The 21,908-nt window shown below is 45.5% G+C and overlaps 1 long non-coding RNA gene across 1 annotated transcript in view; it reads left to right on the plus strand.

The window, feature by feature from the left end:
• LOC138510921 (uncharacterized) overlaps positions 1 to 19,591 on the plus strand; it is a 60,587-nt gene extending 40,996 nt beyond the window's left edge. Inside the window, exon 3 of the long non-coding RNA XR_011280467.1 lies at positions 18,223 to 19,591. This is a non-coding gene — a long non-coding RNA (uncharacterized lncRNA). The remainder of the gene's footprint in view (positions 1 to 18,222) is intronic.
• The last annotated feature ends 2,317 nt before the right edge of the window (positions 19,592 to 21,908 follow it).

Here is a 21,908-nt window from a genome sequence, read left to right on the forward strand (position 1 = left end):
GCTTCAGGACCAAAGACAGATGCTGACCAATGAAAATACAGTATCTGAACCAGTACATGTTCAATGACCATCAAATGCTAAAACTGCTCACCTACTGAAAGTCCTCAACTTCACACCAAATTTTAAGATTTACAAGTAGTCTTGCAAGCCACATTTGCTTTAATCTGTGAAAGTTATAATTGCTAGCTTGGTGTGCGTCTTAAATGTTATCTTTAACGTGTAAATATTGTAAATCCAAATAAAATGCACTGGGACTAATTGACTAACTTAGAAAACAAGGATAAACTGGTCTGTTGAAAGAGAACGTGGCCCAGGGTGGTTCACAAGCATTCAGGAGCCGCCTTGCAGCGTGACACTGTCCTGATTGACGTTTCATCCAGGGGTCAGGTCCTAAACGTGGGGGGACTCATTGACATATCAATTGAATGTGCTGTCACCGGAATTTAGAATATCAAGGTGCCCTCTGAAAAAAGTGGGGGGACTTCTCAAAAAGGTGGTGGGTCTCTGTCCACCGGTGTGAACCCTCGACTTGTGGCCAGCTCATATCTGAATTGAATGAGGGTGTTACACCGCAGCTTGGCCAAATTGTAAGATCGCTCCCAAAGTAACTGTTTCCCACCCACACGTAGGCCTTACCTTTAGGAGCTCTGTACAATTGCATCTCCCACCCTCAGCATCATTGAAGCTCCAGCCACGACTCCCCTTCCTGACTCCAGCAAAGCTGCAAACATCTCCGCTTCTTGTTTTGTTTCATCTGATCCAGGGCTTTTCCCTAGTTTCTCTCCAAGGATCCCTCTTTGCTTTTGATTTGGCCATACGCCTGTGTTCTCGGAACTGGGATTTGCGGAGGCAGAGCCATAGGCCTCAAGAGAGACACCGGGTGGCATCAACCCGCAATTGAAGTACCTGAATGTGCAAGATATGGTTCACACTGTTAAAAGACACTGATGGGTCTTACATGATAAAGGCAAGATAAAGGCAAGACTGCAGCTGGAATCCTGGCCCTGGCGGAGTTTATGAAATGGTGGCACCAGTGCAGAGTCCATTCCTTGCTGCCCTGACCCCACTTGGAATGGATGCAGCACATCCGGTAAACTTCAAGAGCTTCGCTTGAGCCAGCTGCTAAAACCTAGGCTGATAATTTGCCGACACTAAAAGATCTACTGTGTCCCTCTTAAGACATTGAAGGATGAGTGTCTGTTTCCAGGCACAACGGCCAATCCCCGAAGCCAAAGAAAATGGAAAAGTTCTGTTGAAGGGCTTCTGTTGCATTTTCTGCTTATTTTCATGGAGCTGCAGGGCCCGTATCATAAAGGGAATAGTGATTTAAGAGGTGCCAGGAGAGACTATAATTCCTCTTATGGAGGCCTAGGAAAATCCATCAGGAAACTAGTGGAACAAGAAGCTTAAGTGGGAACAGACAAGGAGGTCATTATAAATGGGCCGTAAAAAAGGGCCCTTTGGAATAAACAGGCGGAGACACGCGCTCTTCCTGTGAAGTATGTTCCATGCCATGTTCATGCATTTGCAGCACTTATTTCAGCAGGGAACTGGAAAGTCGGCTCCCTCCTCTGCCATCAGCTCCATGCTGCAAATATGGCTGCCTCTCTGCCCGCATAACGGAAATGCTGGAATCCATGTAGACTCCACCTGTGTTTTACACCTGTAAAATAGAGGTGGATTCTATAGGGAGCCGTGCTAATTTAATACACCACGCATGTACGTAGTGCCCAGCATGAATAATTGCTTTGTAGCCCCAGTGAAAAAGTACCCGCCCTATTTCTATGTATTTTTGTACAAAACAATAAAAAATACAAGAGGTCGCTTGTACATAATGGCTGCTGTGCTCGCCAGGAAACGTGCACCCTATTTGAAAAGGAAGGCGACCAGACAGGAGAAATGTAAGGCTCTCTATGGTTAGAATATTTAGAGCTATGACATCTAACAAAAACATTCCTACGCGAGATAAGCAGCTCAGGGATCCTGGGAAAGGAGGTGTCATGGCTGCTGTCACTGCGGTCAAGGAAACAGCTTGGAACAGGCCGGATCCAATCCTCGCCCAGGCAACATCGAAGACCCGGCAGCAAGTACTGTGTTTTTTTCAAAATAGATCAGCAATACGCACTGTGGAAAAACACTAAATAAGGAAATTGGAAACAGAAATGAAAACTACAGCTGCCCTTTGTTTTAGATTTATTTGAATTGTGTTGTCCTGCTCGTGCTACGCTACAAATAAAATGAGTTGCTTCATTTTTGTTCCCCCCTCCCCCCCCCCCACGATAATACTATCTCATAATACATTTAGCAAGCGACAACAAATGATTCTTTCCACGCGCTCCTCCTTTTTAAATATCCCGGGAACTATTGTATTTGCACAAGTGTCAGCAAGGGGTATTTTCCAGGAGTCGGCTCATTACCACCATGTTGGTATCCTGGCGGTAAATCCACCAGGGTACCAGCAAATGGTAGTACCATTAACGGCACTTGGTGCCGGGGTGATGATGTTAATCCACATTCATGATGTGCCAATATGACTGGCAATTTTTGCCAGTAGGGTGTTGGTATTACCTCTAGCTCTGCGCTGGAGGTAATTCCTTGCCTGTTGGCCGGTGCGGAAGCGTACTGGTATACATTAGTACCGGCACGTTATTTCCACACCAGCCAACATATAATGAGGCTCACTGATACGGTTGATCCTTACACACGAGACTGCTTAGCATTCAGCCATAGGGCCTGATTTACAAACAATCGTTTAAATGAAAAAGTCCCATTGGGCATTGAAAGCCTTTTTGTAAATCAGGCCCATAATATTTACCAGACACCCTAGATTTCTTGGCCAACACATCTCCCTCATCACTCAGAGTCTTTAAGAAAATGCCATTTAGTTGCTAGATGCCTCATTTTAACTATACCTTTTGCTTTATAATATGTTTCATGAAACTTCGTCCCACTTCTAAGCACTGTAATAGCAGGTGTTATTAACATTCACTCTAGTGCTACACATGGTAGCACCAGCCCTCACAGGGATGAAGGGCTGTGTCCTGCAGGATGGCGACCGAGGTCAGCACGTAACTCGGTTCGACCGAGGTCAGCAGCATTCACCGCAGTGACTGCAATGTCATGCATGTGCTTGTCTTGATGAGCTTACGGCTCTTTACATAGTTGCCTTTATGTATCAGTTTTCTCACTTGGGCATCACTTATAATTGATTATTTATAACGCACTTGATACCCAGAGGTTTCTAAGCGCCGACCCAGGGTTTGAACCTGTGTTGCTCAGTGGCGTCTTGCTTCCAAGGCCAGTGCGTTGCAAGGCCAGTGCGTTGCCCCAGTATCCATCCATTGACTCCTTACGAGAGGAGCAGATACGTGGGTGACTGAGGTAGCAACAGACGCAATGACGTGCCTTTCTATCCCGATATTGGAGAGCGCCGGATCCAGCAGTGCCAATACTGAGTAAAGGCCATTGACCCATGACTTGAGCAAGCAGCTCCAAGCAATGTCCTCTTCTTGTGCATTAAACGCTACCCACGTCTCCTGGTGAAATCCTAGCAGAAGCTTCAAACACGCGCGGGCAAATGGTACTGCTGCCTGTATGGCCCGGAGCACTACAACATGTCCTAAGTGACAGAACCGGGCCAGCATGAGAAGGGAATTATGTAGGTTGCTTTCCCACACATATTTGAAGCCATTTCAGTGAAAGAAGTCTGAGGGCTGGTTGAGTGAAAAGAAGTGCGTTGCTTCTTCTGCTGAAACCGTGATGGATAGGCCTTCGCTTCTGAACCAGCACCTACCTCCAGTAGGTCTGCAGGTCCCACTCTCGGCAGAATTGAAGGCCCAGCAGCACCTCCACCTTCTGGCGCTGGCAAAGCAAGCAGGATCCACGCTCCTTTTCTCATATCCCTTCCACGCATTTTCCAGAGCCCACGTCACCCGCATTTTATCAATGTGCCAAAGGTGGGAACCGGGCTATCTGCCCTAGGCCCTCCCCCAAGTCACACAGCAGCCAACACACTGCTGAGGAGCTGGAGGCAGGACAAACGGTGAGAAGGACCAGTGAAACTAAGCCGGGCTCTGACGATCCCTCGTTACTCTCAGATTGGCATTACCTCTGAGATCCCTGAACCAGTGGTAGCAGAAGCAGTGTCAAAGGTCGCAAAGGAGTTGCAAGTGGTAGCAGGGGCTACCTCTGGACACCCCTAATTGACATCCCCTTTGCACTAGATGAGGAGGCCTCATATCTCCTGTTTTTGCCTATCCCTCCCCCACACCCACAGCACTCTGCACCAGGGCTGGCTTTAGGGCAGGGCGGGCCGGGCGAGAGCCCGGGCGCCTTGCCCCCCAGGGTGCCAATAGTCCCCCACCACACCAGCTCGGGGTGTCTTTCAAGGGCTCCCCAAGCTGGCGTAGTGGGAGAAGGCGCAGCAGGTGCCTCTTTGTTATTAAATGTGCCCGCATTTAATAACAATAGGGTGCTGATGCTTTGCATCAGCAACCTAGTCACATGATTACCTCCTCACCCCGATGTGGGAGCGAGGCGGTTTGCATTGGAATAGGGCGCTCATGCGGTGCACAAGTGCCCTATTCCAGGGATTTAACCCTTTGCGAGGTGCCGGAGCGCAGAGGTAAAACATAATGTGGCGCATCCTGCCCCCCAAACCTCTGCCCTGCCCCCTTTTGACCAGTGGTGCGTGGGGAGGGGGACGCCAAATCGCCCAGGGCACTGCTGCCGATAAGGCCGGCCCTGCTCGGCACCTTTACCCGACCTCCCCCTTATGTTTTTTCACTACATTTTTTAAAGTTTATAGATTGCATTTTCGGTAACGTGCCATAAAATGCAATTTGTTAATGTTTTGACATTAAATACACAGCATTCCAATCTCACGCCCATCGCATCTAGCAAAACTAAACTCAGCATATCCGGGCATGAGCTCCGAGCACCCTTTGGCATTGCGCCAGGAAAGAAAACACACATTAGTCGATAGGTGCATCTCTGTGCTTGGTCCTCGTGCCTGGATCTCACTTCCTTTTGTTGTCCGAAATATCGACTCTTTTTTTTCTCTATTTCGGAAGAACCTCAAAACATATGGCTTTTTATAATTCTTATATTTGTTTCCAATAAACCTCTGCGCCCAGATCTCGCTTCTGTTCGGCTCTCCTCCTAAGGAGGAGATATGCGCAATGCAAGTAAAAAATCTCAAACTCAAGAGATCAGCTTCCGTCGAATCACGAAGTGAAAAAATGCCACTCTATTTGCCATTAGTTTTGTTTTTAGCTGTATTAGACACAACTCAAGTTTTATGAATACAATCACTGCTAATAATTACACCCCCAGTACATTTTTCTACAACAACTTCATCTGCCCTCATAGATCTCAAATTCTACACCCCAAACTTCTGACCATACAAGTTAATTTGGGCAAATTATAATTTTTTATAACAGGATACATTGTTAAAGGAATGGTTCTCCCAAAAATTATTATTGCAAAAAAAGATGGAAAGATGGGCAATAATAAAAAAAATATATTGGCACTTTTTCTTTAAGTCCCTATGTAAAATTTTGAGCAATTGAAGCTCAAAATTTACAAAAGCAAGCACATGGGGGCATCCATTTTGTGAAATGGATGCCCGCCTGTGCTCACTTTTGCTTTTGCGGCACTAATGAAGGAAAAGCCAGCCAGCTGTAGTAAACAAAAGCTACCACTGGGTGGCTTTTCCTTCATTGGTGCCGGGACTCGCAGGACGCAGACCAGAGACTACAGACAGAAAAGCCGCAGCTGCATCTAAGTAAGTGCTATTTTTTTTTTTTAAAAGCACTAGCTGCGTTTTTTTTTCTAAGTTTTCCGGGCTGGAGGAGCCCGGAAAACGTAGAAATAAAACAGCAGCTTTAAAAACGTTGTATTTATGTTTGCGGTAGCTTTTGAGCTACCGCAAAGATAAATACAACGTTATTGTGTTTCGAAAACGCTGCGGTTTTTCTTTCTAAGTTTCTCAGGCTCTGAGGAGCCTGAGAAACATAGAAAGAAAAACTGCAGCATTTTTGAAACACAACCACGTTGTGTTTCTGCCTGCCACTGCTATTACTTTGGGTCTCCGCACAACGCGGTTGTGTTTCCATGCCGCAGTGTTTCTGCCTAAAGCTGTTTTCCCATTTGGGGCTCTCGGGCTCCCCGTGGGGATCCCGAAAGCCCCAAATGGGAAAGCAGCTTTAGGCAGAAACTGGTTTCTCAGGCTCCTTCGGCTAGGAGGAGCCTGAGAAACTTAGAAAGAAAAACAGCAGCGTTTTCAAACACAATAATGTTGTATTTATGTTTGCGGTAGCTTCAAAAGCTACCGCAAACATAAATACAATGTTTTTAAAGCTGTGGCTTTATTTCTAAGTTTTCCGGGCTCCTTCAGCCCGGAAAACATAGAAAAAAACCACAGCTAGTGCTTCTTTTTAAAAAAATAAATAGCACTTACCGAGATGCAGCTGCAGCTTTTCTGCCTGTAGTCTCCTGTCTCCGTCCTGCGAGTCCCGGCACCAATGAAGGAAAAGCCACCCATTGGTAGCTTTTGTTTACTACAGCTGGCTGGCTTTTCCTTCATTAGTGCCGCAAAAGCAAGCACATGCGGGCACCGATTTCACAAAATGGATGCTCCCATGTGCTTCCTTTTGTAAATTTTGAGCTTCATTTGCTCAAAATTTTACATAGGGACTTAAAATAAAAAGTGCCAATCTATTTTTTTTATTATTGCCCATCTTTTTTTGCAATAAACATTTTTTGGCGAACCATTCCTTTAAAGATCCTTAGGTCCAGGGGAAACAATGTATCACCATCAAGGGGCTTCACATTTGTGATGTTATCCTCGCATGAGTTGACCATGTCACGTGCATCTTAAAACATTATCCAGGAGCTTTTCTCGAGCAATCAGGTGACAGGGGAAGGATCAGAGAGAAAGGGGTATACTCTGGCTTGCACATATAGACAGTTAGATATGGCCAGCACCATGAGAGATGATCTGCTCTTCTCCATGGAGGTCAAGAGGGTAATGAGCACATAGCATTTGTGGGTCAGGGGGCTATTCAGCTGCTAGTGTATGCTAAATATGTGCACTTGTTGTAACCTCTCTGCTGTAAAAAGAAAATGACTTCACTATGCTATTGTTACAACAGGAGGAAAACATTCAAGTTGTAAGCTACTAGCCAGCCATATAAAGTCACTCCCCTGCTACATTCTATACATGCGTACAGTGCGCCACTTCTAACTTGCCAGGGGTCAAATATCACTAGCCGAGGGCTAGTGGTAAGTACAAATTGTGTGTGCAGACTACAACCTATTACTTTACAGTTCAATTTTTATAATACATGACAGCGTGAGCTAGCTGTGTAGAAGCCTGTAAACAATGCTCTATTTACAGGCTAGTTGGGACCTAATAACTCGTAATAAGAAAATGTTATCATCAACCATCTGTAATCATTTATAACAGCGGGTTTGTGATATAACAATGCCCGCACTGAGCAGAATTCCAGCTGTCGCTGAAGCATTTTATTAAAGTCTTCATAATCTTTTCAAATTGCTCTCCTGTAAAACAGCATGCTGTGACCCTTTACAGGCATACGTTGATAAGGAACTGTTTATAGCGGTTCCTTATCAACGCTGTGCAGGTTACAATCTATGACATTACAGTTCAATGTTTATAATACATGGCAGCCTGAGCTAGCTGCATAGAAGCCTGTAAACAATGCTCTATTGAAAGGGTGGTTGGGACCTCATTACTCACTTGTAATTAGAAAATGATATCATCAGTCATCTGTAATCATTTATTACAGCGGGTTTGTGATATCACAATGCCTGCACTCAACGCTGTGGCTTGCTGGAGTCTAGCACATGAGAGCAAGAAACTGTGTGTTATTACTTATTGTAAACCAAAATCTTTGAAGATGCATTTGATTAAACAGCTTAAACTCTTTCTGCAGCACATTAGCACATCAGAAGCTGCATATTCGTTTTTTTTTTAAATTCTAAGCATAAATGTGTGGCGAATGTAATTATATAGCGAATACAATACCCCTACCATACATAAAAAAAGGCTATTGCAAGTCACCTCAGAGTTTCCTGGCCTTATAGAGGAACACTCACGGAACACCCTAAGTATAGTAGATAGAGGTACTTCATCTCATGCATCACCCCAAACCTTTCTAGTGAGGCCATCACAGCCACAAAACAATCTATGCCCTCAGCTTCATTCGGACAACAATGGTAATGTGGCTGCACCGTGGGCCAGAGGGCCGCATGCATCGTTTGAATTCAATAGAGATTTCCACTGAGACATCGATGGAATGTTTCCAGTCAAGGAAATGTATGTGGGATGTGGACTTTCCATGCACTCTCCACGGAACTGATCATACCCATTTCAAGCATCATTTCAAGAGCCTGATCTCCAATCCCGCAGCCTGGTGATGAGCGGTAGTGTGGTTCGGTATTTCCTGCAGGATCCGACCGGGCCATCCAATTATCTCGGCCATCAATGAAGAAGTGGGCCACAGTTGCAAATGGCCATTCATTCCTTTTGTGTCCGGCTGCTTGAATTGCACCCAAGGGGGAGATTTTTGATGAAGTGTGATGCAAATTGTGCATTTTAAATAATATTTATTCAGCAACACTGGTCAAAACTACTAGACGCAGAGTGAATTAACTCATTAAACTGACCCAAATTGGCCCAAAACGTGGCCCACTTTGACCAAAAAACGGGCCCAAACCATTATTTTGTGTTTTTGGTTCGGCTATAGGCCTATAGCCTGATTTCTTGAGGTACTGGGCCTCATTAGGAATTTGGAGGTAGCCATGCCCTTAATAAGGGCATGGCTACCTCCAAACTCGTATCCGAGTCCAGCAAAAGGGGATTTACCGGGCCATTCCAACCTTGGAGGGCCCAGTAATTCCCTTTCGCGGGACCCGGTCCCGGTAAGTCCACATTCCCATTTGAGCCCCCATAGGGCACAATGGGTTTTGGGAGGATGGTAACAACGGTCCCGTTAATAACGGGGCCGTTGCTGCCATCCGGTACTGCTCACAGGTGCCGCTCTGCACGCCTGGTCTGACCAGGCATTCCAGAGCGGCACCCGCGAGCATACTCGGAATGTTGCAGCGAGGTAACAATTGCACCGGTAACACTACCGGCGCCATGGTTGCCTTACCGCAACACTCCTAATGAGGCCCATATTATTTTATACACAATCTCCAGCATATCTTAATGTGAGATTTCAAAGGCCCACTCTGGGTATCAGCTTCCTGGCTTACCAATGCGATCAAAGGTGCTGGCAGAAGAATTGTGTAGTCTAAAACGATGCTTATGTACTTTTGCTGGCTTTGGTTACAGTTTGTGGTTGCGCATGGAGCATTTCACCATGACAGAATTTCGGGAAATGCTTGCTCACGTGCGCTCATGGAGAATTTTCACAGTGGTGGTGACCACAGCGCCTATAAAGACACTAGGTTCTGATAGCCCAGAGCACACAGCTAAATATGTTTGTAATTGCCAAAAAGCCCACAGGATGTTAGTGTGCGAGGGGTCTATATGCAACAAAAAGCCCACAGCGTGTTAGTGTGCGAGGGGTCTATATGCGCCAAAAAGCCCACAGCGTGTTAGTGTGCGAGGGGTCTATATGCGACAAAAAGCCCACAGCGTGTTAGTGTGCGAGGGGTCTATATGTTACAAAAAGCCCACAGCGTGTTAGTGTGCGAGGGGTCTATATGCGACAAAAAGCTCACCGCGTGTTAGCGTGTGAGAGATGCAAATGTGATAAAAAGCGCACAGTGTGTTCAAGTGCAAGGGGGCAAACATAACAAAAAGCCCACAGTATGCTCATCTGCAAGGAGGGGCAAATAAAATTGAAAAAGTACACAGTATGTTTCTGTGCGAAAGGGTGACAGACATAACGAAAAGCCCACAGTATGTTGAGGTGCGTGGGGGGGCAAACGTAAAGAAAAACCCACAATGGGCCTCATTACGAGGTGGACGCAAAGGGATACCGGGCACCGTTAAGGACATCGGTGCCGGTAATCCCTTTGGGCCCATTAAGGGACTTCAGAGCTGATAACGGTACCGCAATTTGCGGTACCGTTATTAGCACCTTCCCATTGAGCTCTATGGGGGCTGGAATGGGGAATGGCTTTTTCAATGGGCACTTACCGGTCCCGCAAAGGTCGGAATAGACCGGTAAGTCCCCATTGAACGAGGGCGGACTCGGTACCGGTATTGGAGGTAGTCATGGCGCTAATAGCACCATGACTACTTCCAACCTCGTAATGAGGCCCAATATGTTCATGTTTGAGGGGTCAAACGTAACAAAAAGCCCACAGTATGTTCAGGTGCGAGCAAGGCAAAGGTAACGAAAAGCCTCCAAGGGGCAATTCATGGAAATACATGCAGAAATCGCGCAAGGGCTGCGCACCGAAAAGGCTAGTGCGTGATCCTGCGTGATTAAGAAAATCTGCGCGTAACGCGTATTCATAGAATTGCTGCGAAAAGTAACCGTATTTGCAAGTCATGTCTGGAACGCCCCCGACACGCCCACACGCAAAGCAGGAAACTGCCAGATCAGCTACCTTTGCACGCTCCCCAGGGCACAAATACACGCACCCTTCAAACAGTACGTGGGGTCCCCCGTAAGCAGACCTATGACTCAGGGAGCCGGCGCAGGGTCCACTTAACTGTATCCACCACCCAGACAACATGCGTATAAAAAATCAGAACTCGGCAATAACTCGGGAAATGTGCGTGCAGACCCACATAAAACGTTTCTGTACCCCACTGCACACCTTACGCACATCCCTACGTTACATCGGAACCCCAACTCAGTACACGCACCCCAAAATCCACCATGTGAACCCACCTGCACGCTGGAAATCCTATGCGCACGTGTACTTACATCAGCCTTCGGGTGGCAGATCCTATGAAGGACTTGCATGGGCATTTCCCAGCTGAGACGATGAGCGATCGATGCCAGGAATATGTCTCTTGCTGCGAAATAGTGTGGGCTTTGTTGCAATTTTTTCCCATTTCAGTTGTTCCTCCTGCTTCCCAGCCCTCTGTGCAGGCCACGCCCACCGTCTGCTCGGAGTCTCGTACAAGGCCCTCGATGGCTCGCAAAGGCTTGACAGGCCAGCACAAAATCCATGCAGGTCCAGGAAAAGTGGCCTATTTTCTGCAGAATAAATTCCATGAATCGGCCCCACAGGATGTTCATGTGTGAGTCGGGCAAACATAACAAAAAGCCCACGATATGTTCATGTGAAAGGAGGGCAAACATAATGAAAAGCCCACAGTATGTTCATGTGCTAGTGGGACAAATGTAACGAAAAGCTCAGAATGTTCATATGCAAGGAGAGCAAATGTAACAAAAAGCCCACAGTATATTCATGTGTGAAGGGGGCAAACATAACGAAAAGCCCACAGTATGTTCATCTGTGGGGGGGCAAATTTAACAAAAAGCCCAAAGTATGTTCATGTGTCAGGGGGCAAACGTAACAAAAAGCCCACAGTTTGTTCATGTGTGTGGGGAACAAACCTAACTTTCCAAATGTGGTGATAGAATTTCACATAAAGTGCCCGAATTAAATGAGGTCTAACCTGATTCTAATACAGAGAGGAGAGCTGTCTTACCCATATGGACTTACCCATATGGGCAGTCTGTGCATGGACAATCTGTGCGGCTGCACATGACCCTGCAGTCATAGGAGCCCAGCAGGCACCAGCTGCCTGCCTCCAGCATATAAAGTAACATTGTTCTCAAGATGGGCTGTGCTGCATCCATGTACAAGGCTCCCTTTATTGTTTGTCCTAGTGAAGCAACGTGTCATCCCCCTGCTGCAACACGACGACTATCCCCTAACCCAGCAGCCCTACCCACTCTATGGGTCTGTAAGTACTGCTTATCACTTTCTTTATTCAAGCAGCCCATTTCAAGATTTAAAGTGGGACGAGTTACAAGTGATGGCTCATTTAACAAAAAACTGTTTTGGACAAGATATTCTTAACATTTCGGTGTTAAGATGTGCAAAGGGGCATTTCTATTTATAAAGCACAAACAAAGCACCAGTTAGATGCCGAAATCCATGCCCTCCTCCAGGACAATTCAAAATATCACACAAATCAGTTTTAAACTATCTGCCTTATTTTTACACGTTTATATTTAACAGACCAAAAAGCGTTTATTTGAGGGAGAATGTATCATTTTCCTCACATTATGAATCAAGCCTTTGTCAAACATTGAAACAGAAACAGGTCACCTTTCCGCACATCAGCTTTTTTTATGAGTCTTTCATTCTTGAAAGTACGTTTTCCAAAACCACAGGCCTTTTTTTTTGCCTTCTGCTAAATTGCATTCTGGTATTTGTAGTCTTCCATTCAAGCTTGTGGGGAATAATGCCACTACACTTTCTGTTTGGCATATTTATGTGAAGATTTATATATTTGTTTGAGTGCTTTACTATGATGTGTGCAATCCTTAGGTCATCTTTTCAAAACAGAGTATTGTTGAAAGCCAAACATGTGGGCGAGGTTACAGTCCCGGTGACTGGAGGGGTTATTGTCCCTGAGCTGACTTTCAGGGCACAAATCGAGGATACACGTGGGCGGACAGCATCTGCCCACTTTTTCGAGAGGGCGGCACAACCCCTGCTTTGTGTTTTTGGGGCCCACATTTAAACACAAGTTTTCTTGCTTAAGTGTTCAGCTACTAGGATTTCACACCAAGTTGTTATGTTTCCAGTGCATATTAGACGATTACCTACAAGATCACCTAAAAGTGTCATATTTTGATTGTGTTTTCCATGGAATATTTCATTATAAATTGTTGGTTTAAAAGCTGCGCACCTTTTATACTTTGCCAGTAGATATTGAAATATTCTCCTCGCTCTGATTATTTTTCTGGGTTGACTATTTTTTAGAAAGGCAAATGTTGTCTCGTGCACTTTCTTCTAAGGGAAAAGGTCAATTGAACTAAATGTGTATATTTCAGTTTAAAATATGTTCACTCACTGTGCATATGAATGGGTGGCAGCCTTTCCCACACTAAGTGACCTGAGGGAGCTATACCCATCCCCAGGTCGAAACAACACTTTTTATCACACAGTTTGCAGCAGGAATAGGAAAAAAACCATATGGATTACAGGAAGATCTAAAGCTATAACATCTCAGCAACAGTCACCTAACCTGCTGAGTTGTCTTTGCAGCAATCTGCTATAGAATCCCCTGATTTCCCCTGCTTTGCACTGCCCATCCCTTCCAATCAACTATCAGGTGGCCCATTAATGAGACTCCCATCCCATTTTGAAGTGAGTAGCACATGCTAATTTTGCAAAATACCTGCTAATGTGTCACCAAGCCTGACCCAGCACGAGAGCTCACAAAAACCGTGCCACAACTAGTGATTTAGATGGCATATCAAGGAGAATGGGTGTAACTTCTCCCTCTGCCCCCATGTACTCAGCACCTATGCATATGTTATTGAGCCCCCCCCAGTTTATTTTTAAGGACTTGAAACCTGTTAATTTTGTAAGACCTGCAAAATGACTTACTTCCTGCCTCAAGACCTCTTAGGTAAACAGGCTCTCTCGCACTATGAGGCAATCCTGCAGTAGATGCAACCTGCCCGGTCTGCCCCAGGGCCATTCCCTACCCTGACGCGACATCCTTGGAACCTGCTTGGGGTCTTTTTCCTTTGACAGGCAATATAATCTTAGTCTGTAGCTTCTGAAATAAAAGCATATTGCTAGTTTGGACAACATGGGCAATTATATACACAATAAAAATACAAACAACCACGAAACGGCTGCAAAAACAAGCATTAACTTCAGCTAGCAAAACACAAATAGCATCTTTTTGCAATACCGCCCACAGCCAAATGGTGTTTTCAAACAAAAGTTTATAAAGCACCTTTTACAAACAATATTAATACCAATTACATCTGGGAAGAGGTGAGATCAAGTTCCTGAATTGCAGACTGGCCTCAAATCCCAGCTTGTCCACTTACCCGGGGTGCGATCCCAGGCAAATCCTTTTATCTCACTATGCCCTTTCTGCCAAAATTAAAAGTCTATGGGGGTCTTCACGAGTTGGGCAGTAACCCTTAAATCCGGCAGTAACGCTATAACCGCTGCATTTAATGGTTCACCCAATCATAAGTCTGGCAGCATTTACCTGCAGCTCTAAGCTGGGCGTAAATGCGCCAACTTAAAGCCCATTTCCGGGAACAATGAGCGCAGCACTAATTGCGCCGAAAATGCCTCATTGGGTCCAATGGACCCAATGGGGAATTGGTGTCAGAATTCATCAATCCATCTTAACAAGACCTCAAGCTATTATCAACAATAGCACAAGGAACAGGCACAGCTGTATGAAATAGTGACAGTCGCAACTGCAGCGATGGAGCCCCGGACCTTTGGACAGCACAGCTCTTGCCCTCTCAATGGTAGTATTAGCTAGGGTGGCATGCCTTTGAAATGTGACCGAGACCCACACAGGGCGGATTTAAATCTGTCACTGAACATCCCCATGGGAGAGGGGGATATTCCTTAGGATCCACAGGACTCCTTGACAAGAGAACTCTGAGAATGTGCTCTGTATGTGCGCCAAAGGTTGCAAGCAACTGCAAACCAGCGTACAGTAGGAGTCCATCTGGGGCGAAAGCAAAAATAGATGGTCCCTGTGAGGATGAACTGTTATATTAGCCTGCCAGCGTCAATGCACTCTCGAAAGAGACAGCCCCCCTCACCACCTTCAATGCATGGACGGGGCAAGACCCAAAAGAAGTAGGAGGGATCATGCCACAGTTTTGGGGATACGGAGGGTGGGTGGGCATGATTGTTGGGATGTGGGGGGTGGATGTTCATGGGACTGTTCACATTCAATAAATTACAGTTCTGCAGCAAATGAGTACAGCAGTCATTGTGCCTCATTACGAGTTTGGAGGTAGCCATGCGGTCCTTACTGGCATGGCTACCTCCAAACTCGTATCCGGGTCCCAAAAAAAGGGAATTACCATTCCGACTTTTGCGGGCCCGGTAATTCCCATTTTCAGGACCCGGACCCGGTACGTCCCCATTCCCATTGAGCCCCTATGGGGCTCAATGGCAATGGGGAATATGCTAACAATGGACCCGTTAATGACTGGTCCGTGGTTAGCATCCTGATCTGCTCGCGGTTGCCAGTATGCACGTCTGGCCAGACCAGACGTGCATACCGCCACCCGCGAGCAAACTCGTAATGTGGCGGCCCAATATGAACGGTGCTGGTTCATACCTCGGCGCCAGGGTCGTAATGAGGCCCATTGAGTTTACCCTATAGTACTGAATTTAGTGATGTTATATAATAGTGCAAAGTGAAAACAAAGGGATTAAAAAAAGTTCTGAATCAGCTCATTATGGATGATGCATCCTCACTTCCACCTCTAGGTGGCCTCTGATTACCATCATCAGAGTCTGGGTGGCCATTGCCTTATTCAGGAGGCATAGGGACATCCCTCCAATGCATATGTTGCGCAACATTGCAGACTATGACCATCTTACCACCTTCTCAGGACTGTACATGAGTGCCCCACCTGTCCGGCGCAGGCTCTGGAATCTTCCTTTGAGCAGTCTAAATGTGCACTCAACACACATCCGGGTCCCTGTGTGTGTGCCTCATTGCATGCCATCTCCGGTGTAGTTGCATGGCTTCTGATGAGTGTCATCAGCCCTGGCAGCTGTGGATAGCCTGAGTCATCTACAATAGGCAAGAGAATATTTTAAGGATGGAAGTGGTTGCTGTGTACACAAGCCTCATTCTACAGCGCAGCATGGCTTCATTTTCCTTCAGGCACATCATCAAGAATGCATGAGCCTCTCTCTGCATGACCTTAGGGGTGTCTGGGTCTTACAATGACTGATAGCGAAGGCGTACTGTTAACCCTGCTGCATGGGGAGGGCATTTGCCACCTTTTTCTCCAACTTATCGCAAGTGCAACACATCCCTTAGTCTATTCAATATCACGGGCATGCTGCTACTTTCGATTTGTCATCATGCTGGGCATAGTTGGGCAGTCTTTCTATGACTTTCTGTTTGTTAGTGTGAGGTGGTTATTGTCAGGGATCATGGGACATACCTCAGTGCATCCTCTGTACTCCACTATCAGGGGCACTCATGCCACACTGAGCCTAAGGGAGGCGGTGATGGGGGCAATGGGCTGTTCACTCTGGCATGTAGAGCTGTGTGCCCATTGTAGGCTTGCATGTTTTCACTCACATGCATCATGTACTTACATTTGTTTGTCCATGTATTTATTACACGTGTATGGCAGCATTCCTCTGCCCCTCCAGCCCACATTCAGACGTTATTCAGTCCACATGTGCATTGTATTCTCAGTGGTGCTACTTATCCAATCCATGTAGGCTGTTCCTCAGGGCCATGACATCATGGTTGGAACACAGGAAATGGGCACATCAGTGGCTCACGGTCAGATCAGCATTGCTTGTCATGTGTACGTTCATAAGCTGGTACTGCTTTCTGTTGCGGTGCATTTGCTCCTGTGCCTGGGGCGGTGCCAATGCCACATACGTACAGTCCTGTGCACCAATCATATTGGGGATGTGGGATGTGGCATAGAACTTGGCTTGGTGGCATGCAGCTGGTTTCGGGTAGTGGGCATAGTGATGGGATGCAGTGCAGGTCTCATTAGTGCATCAAGCACCTGTGCTATCACATTTGAAAGAGCTGGATGCAACATGTGTAATCCCAATGGTGTGCTGAAATGTTCCCGCAGCTAGAAAGTGCAGAACAGTCACCAGCTTCAGCAGAGGTGGGATGGCAGTCCTGATTTTGATCCCGCTCTGGAGACCTAGCTGTATGAGACAGAGAAGCCCAGCTATGATGTTTGTTCAGCTGATATTGTGGTTATCTGGTCATCTGTCATTGACCAGGGTGAGGGTCGGCCCAGAGGTATGGTTATGGCACTTCTCAGGGCTGCATTTTGCTTCAAAGTTGGTTTGGTGAAAGGCGTTGGCCTTAATACTCTTTTGGATGTAATTGGATGCGTCATTGTCATTGTCATTGTCTTATTTTCATCACCGGCATGCATTTTGTGAGGGTAACTGTACTGCTATTTTGGAAGACTTATTGCCTGTTTTTTGGTTGTTTTTAGGTAGTATTTCACCTTGTAATAAGGTGGAATTACTGTTGCATTTTTTGGCAGTATTTCCACCTGTGGAATTAGCACTATTCTAGGAATTACCACTGGTTATTTTGCCGCTAATTCCGTCGGTGCAAAAAAGCACCAGCACTGATTCCGCCAGAAAAAATACTGATGGCAAAATTGCCGCCAGTTTGGTGTTCTTGTAATTTGGCAGTGTGGCAAAAGTGTGGCAAAAGTGGCGGCAAGAGAATTAATGATGGGATTAAATGGGAAGTTCAACAAAAGAAGCACATTTTTACTGTGCCAGGCAGACATTGTTGAAATAACATAGCCAGCTATGAAAAAAACATACTATTCATATTCAGTTTTGGCAGTTTTATTTTTCTTTAAATATTGGTATGGCACTGGAAGTTGGGTGTGTGCTTTTAGCTTTGAGAAGTTGATGTGCTTCTTGCATCGGTTATAGCCCAACCATTCATTCATCTGATGGTTTAAAAACTGTAATAGAAGAAGGTCTTTCCGGCAATGCATTACCAAATGTTGTTGGGTCTCTGGCTGATCAGAGGCAATATGAGATATGCAGACAGCAAGCGCTCCACAAATCACATAGTGAAATTATGATAATACAAGACAATGAACGATCGAACCTGGCTTAAACTAAATGCCGGCTTCTGGCTCGGCTCTAGAATCTGTGTGAATGGAGAGCCAAACCAGAGCCGAGCCAAGCACCCAGCGTCCTGACACTCTCACTCGCTGCATGTTAAAAAAAAAGAAAGGCAACATGCTATGATTGTATATGATTTATGAATATTAAATTTATTAATATTATTAATAGTACATGTGCAATGATGCTTTGAAGTCACAAATATTTAACATTATTGTGAATGAAATCTGCTTAACTTTGCATTTTTGTTAGGCTGTAAAATGCTGTGAAATATATTTTGGATTGTATCTATTGTAAATAATAATGATATTAACTATAGCATCTCACTTCAAGTAATGTATGTGATTAAGAAAATATTTTCTTGCCTAATTTACAAGTAATTTCATTGAACTCTACAACTACCAGATTGACCACCAGACGTCTTCCACCTGATGTCCCAGGGCTGCATTCACATCCTGCAGCCGTGCAGAAGTACAGAGAAGAATTGTGCTGCCAGGCGACAACACATCTTTGATGATTGCAAGCGCGTCGAAGAGCGCAGCGTATTTCATCTCCATAAAGCCGCTGTGCGCCCCACATCACTTCCCTGTTTTTTCTGCACAATACCTCCTCTGTCGGGCCTCTGCCACGAAGTGCGGGTAAAGAAAGCACCTTCCATCATGGCCGCCCTAGTGTGTGACCTGCCTCAATGCTGGGCTGCCTAACCGCACTCCCATCAGATTAGTCGGGTGGCTGTTATCAGGACAAATCAGGAACCGGTAGGCGTAAGCCGGCCCTCCGATTCCAAAGGCCCGCTTACCAAAGGCCCTGTTTGTGCCTGTCTGAGTATGGATGAGACGGGGGGGGGCTGCCTCTCTAAATAACCTCTATGCTGCTGTGACATGGGTCCTCATCAAATATCCCTGACCCTGTGATTCCAACCATGCAAGTACAGTCCGCAACTCTGTCGGCATGCAGCATCTCCTCTAATCTATCTCTGAATGGACCTGTCCAAGAACCCTGGCAAATGTTCTACTATTCCTACCCACCTATGCAGCATTTCACCCCTGTAATTTCTGTGTTGCAATACTTGTTTATTAAAAAAAAAAAGAAAAGTAAATCAATAGTAAATTGATGTGTGCACCGCCCCCCACCCACCCGCATTGCTAGCTGCCATTTAAAATCGTATTGGATGTTTGCACTCCATCCATTGCTTACTGACATCTAAAAATCGAACTTCGGGGTCTGCACATCATGCACTGCTTGCTTCCACTCCCACGTGCTTGCTCCCCCTACTACTCCTCGCCCTGCCCCCCCTGTTTTGTATCACTGCTCTATGAGAATTGCAAGAGTCACACCGGGCCTAGTAATGTTGAGTAGCCTGTCTGTCCCTATCCCCCCACTTTCTCGTTTGTTCTTCCTTCCTTGTCTTGCCCCCACTCCCCACACCCCTTGTTCTTGTTGGACTGCACTATGAGAATCACAAGAGTCATATCGGGCCTAGTAATGTAGAGTAGTTTTTCTGTCCCTATCCCTAATGCCCCCCCCCCGCCCACTCTACCTCCCCACCCGGTGTATAACACTTAGACTGCAGATTTGTTGTTGACAGTTTTTCTTTCATCTCCCCTGTTTTATGTTCAATTTGCACGTGCACTGCCATCAAGGGTAGTTTGTATTATTCAGAATGTTCAAGGCCTCTGAATAACTGTAACTTACTCCCCTGTCCCCTCCCTGCCTTGAAGCACTTGTTTTGTGCATAAGCGCTTTATAAATAAAATATACCATACCTTAGCATACCAATGGCTCGGCTCGTGCTTTGGGCTAAACCAGGCCTTTGGCTGTGCTCTGGCACTGGCTCGGCTCTGGCTCGGATCATGGTTTGAATTTTGGGGCTTACCCGCAGCCAGATGATAACAAGTAATTGGAGGCAAGCATGAGACCCTGCTGGATGTCGGAGGAGATGACGCCCTCTGCACTCTGAGGCCTCTGGGTTAGTAGCGCTCTATAAGAATTGAAATAAATAAAATACTAATGGCCCCTCTTCTTCTTTGGGGTTTGTCCTTGTGGTGTCTTTCCATAAAAAAGCTCTGAGGCTTCTGGGTGAGTAGCTCTGCATAAGAATTTAAATAAATAAATAACCCTTAAAAGGCACACCACCCATTTCCTCTAAATAGTAGGGGCCATGCATCAACTCATGTCTACCCTTGACCTGGTCCCTGACGACTTTGTGAACGCTGAAAATTATATTGATGTGTCTGTTCTACTGAGATCTAAAAATGGCTCAGAGGAGACACTGAGAGTCCTTTCTCTTTTCCATGTGCTCATTAAATGTGTTCCCGTCTTGGCGGTTCTTTGATACATGAGTTTTCTCGTAAATAAGCCATGGCTAACTTTCTGCAGAGAGCAATCATTACTATTTTTTTATGACCGATTAAAGCACCTTTGGTATGGTATACGGCCTGCTCATGCGGTTAGTCCTTATGCCACAGGCAGAAAGTTGGATGTGAAGTTTCGATAAGCAATCCTTAAAACCGGGAAATAAAAGAAACACTTTTCCTAGTGAACACTGCCATCTATCAGCTAAAAACGGTAATGCATCTCGGGAAAGAAGAAAATGCATCAACCAATCAATATTAGAGTTTGTTCACAGTTTGGGAAGGAACTATGTGGGCCAATTATTGCAAAAAACACATATGCAGTTCAGGGTTCGAAATTGAGCCGAGCTGGAAGATATTTAGTTCCTGCTCGTCGCCTAGAAGAGCCTTGACAGCTTGACACCAAAACCTACCAGGAGCTACGTTTGCCCATGCCAACTGATGCCAAAAAAGCACACCAATGTGAATTTAACTCTGTGAATTTGGGGCAATCTGTAAACCAACATTAGGACGCAACTATACTTTTAAACCATAAGGAGTAGTAAATAATGAACAAAATGATATGTTTGCATTGTATGTGGAAGTTAGATTTGCAGAACACTATATACCAGTTCCTGGTACGCCAGTAGTAGCTCCTGGTCACTGCTGGATACCCAGGAGCTGATTTTCGCTCCTGCTTATCCATTCTTAATTTCGATCCCTGCAATTGAACACTATATTGATTATCCCTTTTGTGATATCTTCGTATGATGTCATTGTCATTGCATGGCAGGAGAGTTTGCGTTTCAACTGGTGGACATTAGAGGGTTTAAGATTATGCATTCAATGTCACCTTGTAAGGATTTTATGCAGGTTTTGCAGAGGTTTTGTGTTGTCCTGGACATGCAACAGTAACTTCACATGAAGTAACGTTTTCTCATCAAGTTAAAGGCTTTTTAAATATATGCTTTGACTACTGCCACATCCTTAGCTCTGAGGTGATAGTTCACGGGTCAATCATTGACCTCTAATATGTGCACTTCACAAATCAGAACCAGGGCCAATTCAATCCTCCATCTGATACATGGAGTACCATTAAATCGTGTAAATCCACAGCCGGTAGGCATATCACTACTTGAAACCCGGATAGTGTTATGTAACTCACACTGATGCATCTAGACAATATTTCTGGTGTTAGTGCCTTATTTCCCCAGACATACTTTAATGTAGTTCGGCAACTAAATACTCATGTGAAATCCAGTACAATCTATGTTTTTTTTTAAATATTTTTATTTTATCAAATGCAGATATTTATTTTTCTCTGGGACCAGTAGCTGTGGAAAATAGGGATTTGGTTTGTGTCCAGGCCTTGTGTGCTCCCACACCAGGGTATGTAGCACCCAGTGAATGGCCCGCAGTCATTTTCCCTGTGACTCAGTGGAAAGAAATGCTGTGTGCGAGCCACATACGGTGACACCGGACAGGCAGAGCATGGTCTTAGCGCATTCCCTGCAAGTTGGTTGCATGTTACGACCAGGGCCAGTCATAGGCATGGCCTGTCCGTGCCATCACTCAGGGACTCGCACTCGTAGGAGCCCTGCTATTCGCCAAAATAAGATGTTCCTAGAATTGAATTAGCTCACAAAAACATAACTCGTGATATTGCCACGTAGGTAAAAACAGTGACCATTAATTTAGTGCACATTACCAAGTTCACTTCTCTCTTGGCTTACTTAGGGCACCTCCTTTTAATGTAAC

This window comes from Ambystoma mexicanum, chromosome 6p (genome assembly GCF_040938575.1).
Source record: "Ambystoma mexicanum isolate Mex_15411 chromosome 6p, UKY_AmexF1_1, whole genome shotgun sequence".
Classification (NCBI taxonomy): Eukaryota; Metazoa; Chordata; class Amphibia; order Caudata; family Ambystomatidae; genus Ambystoma; species Ambystoma mexicanum.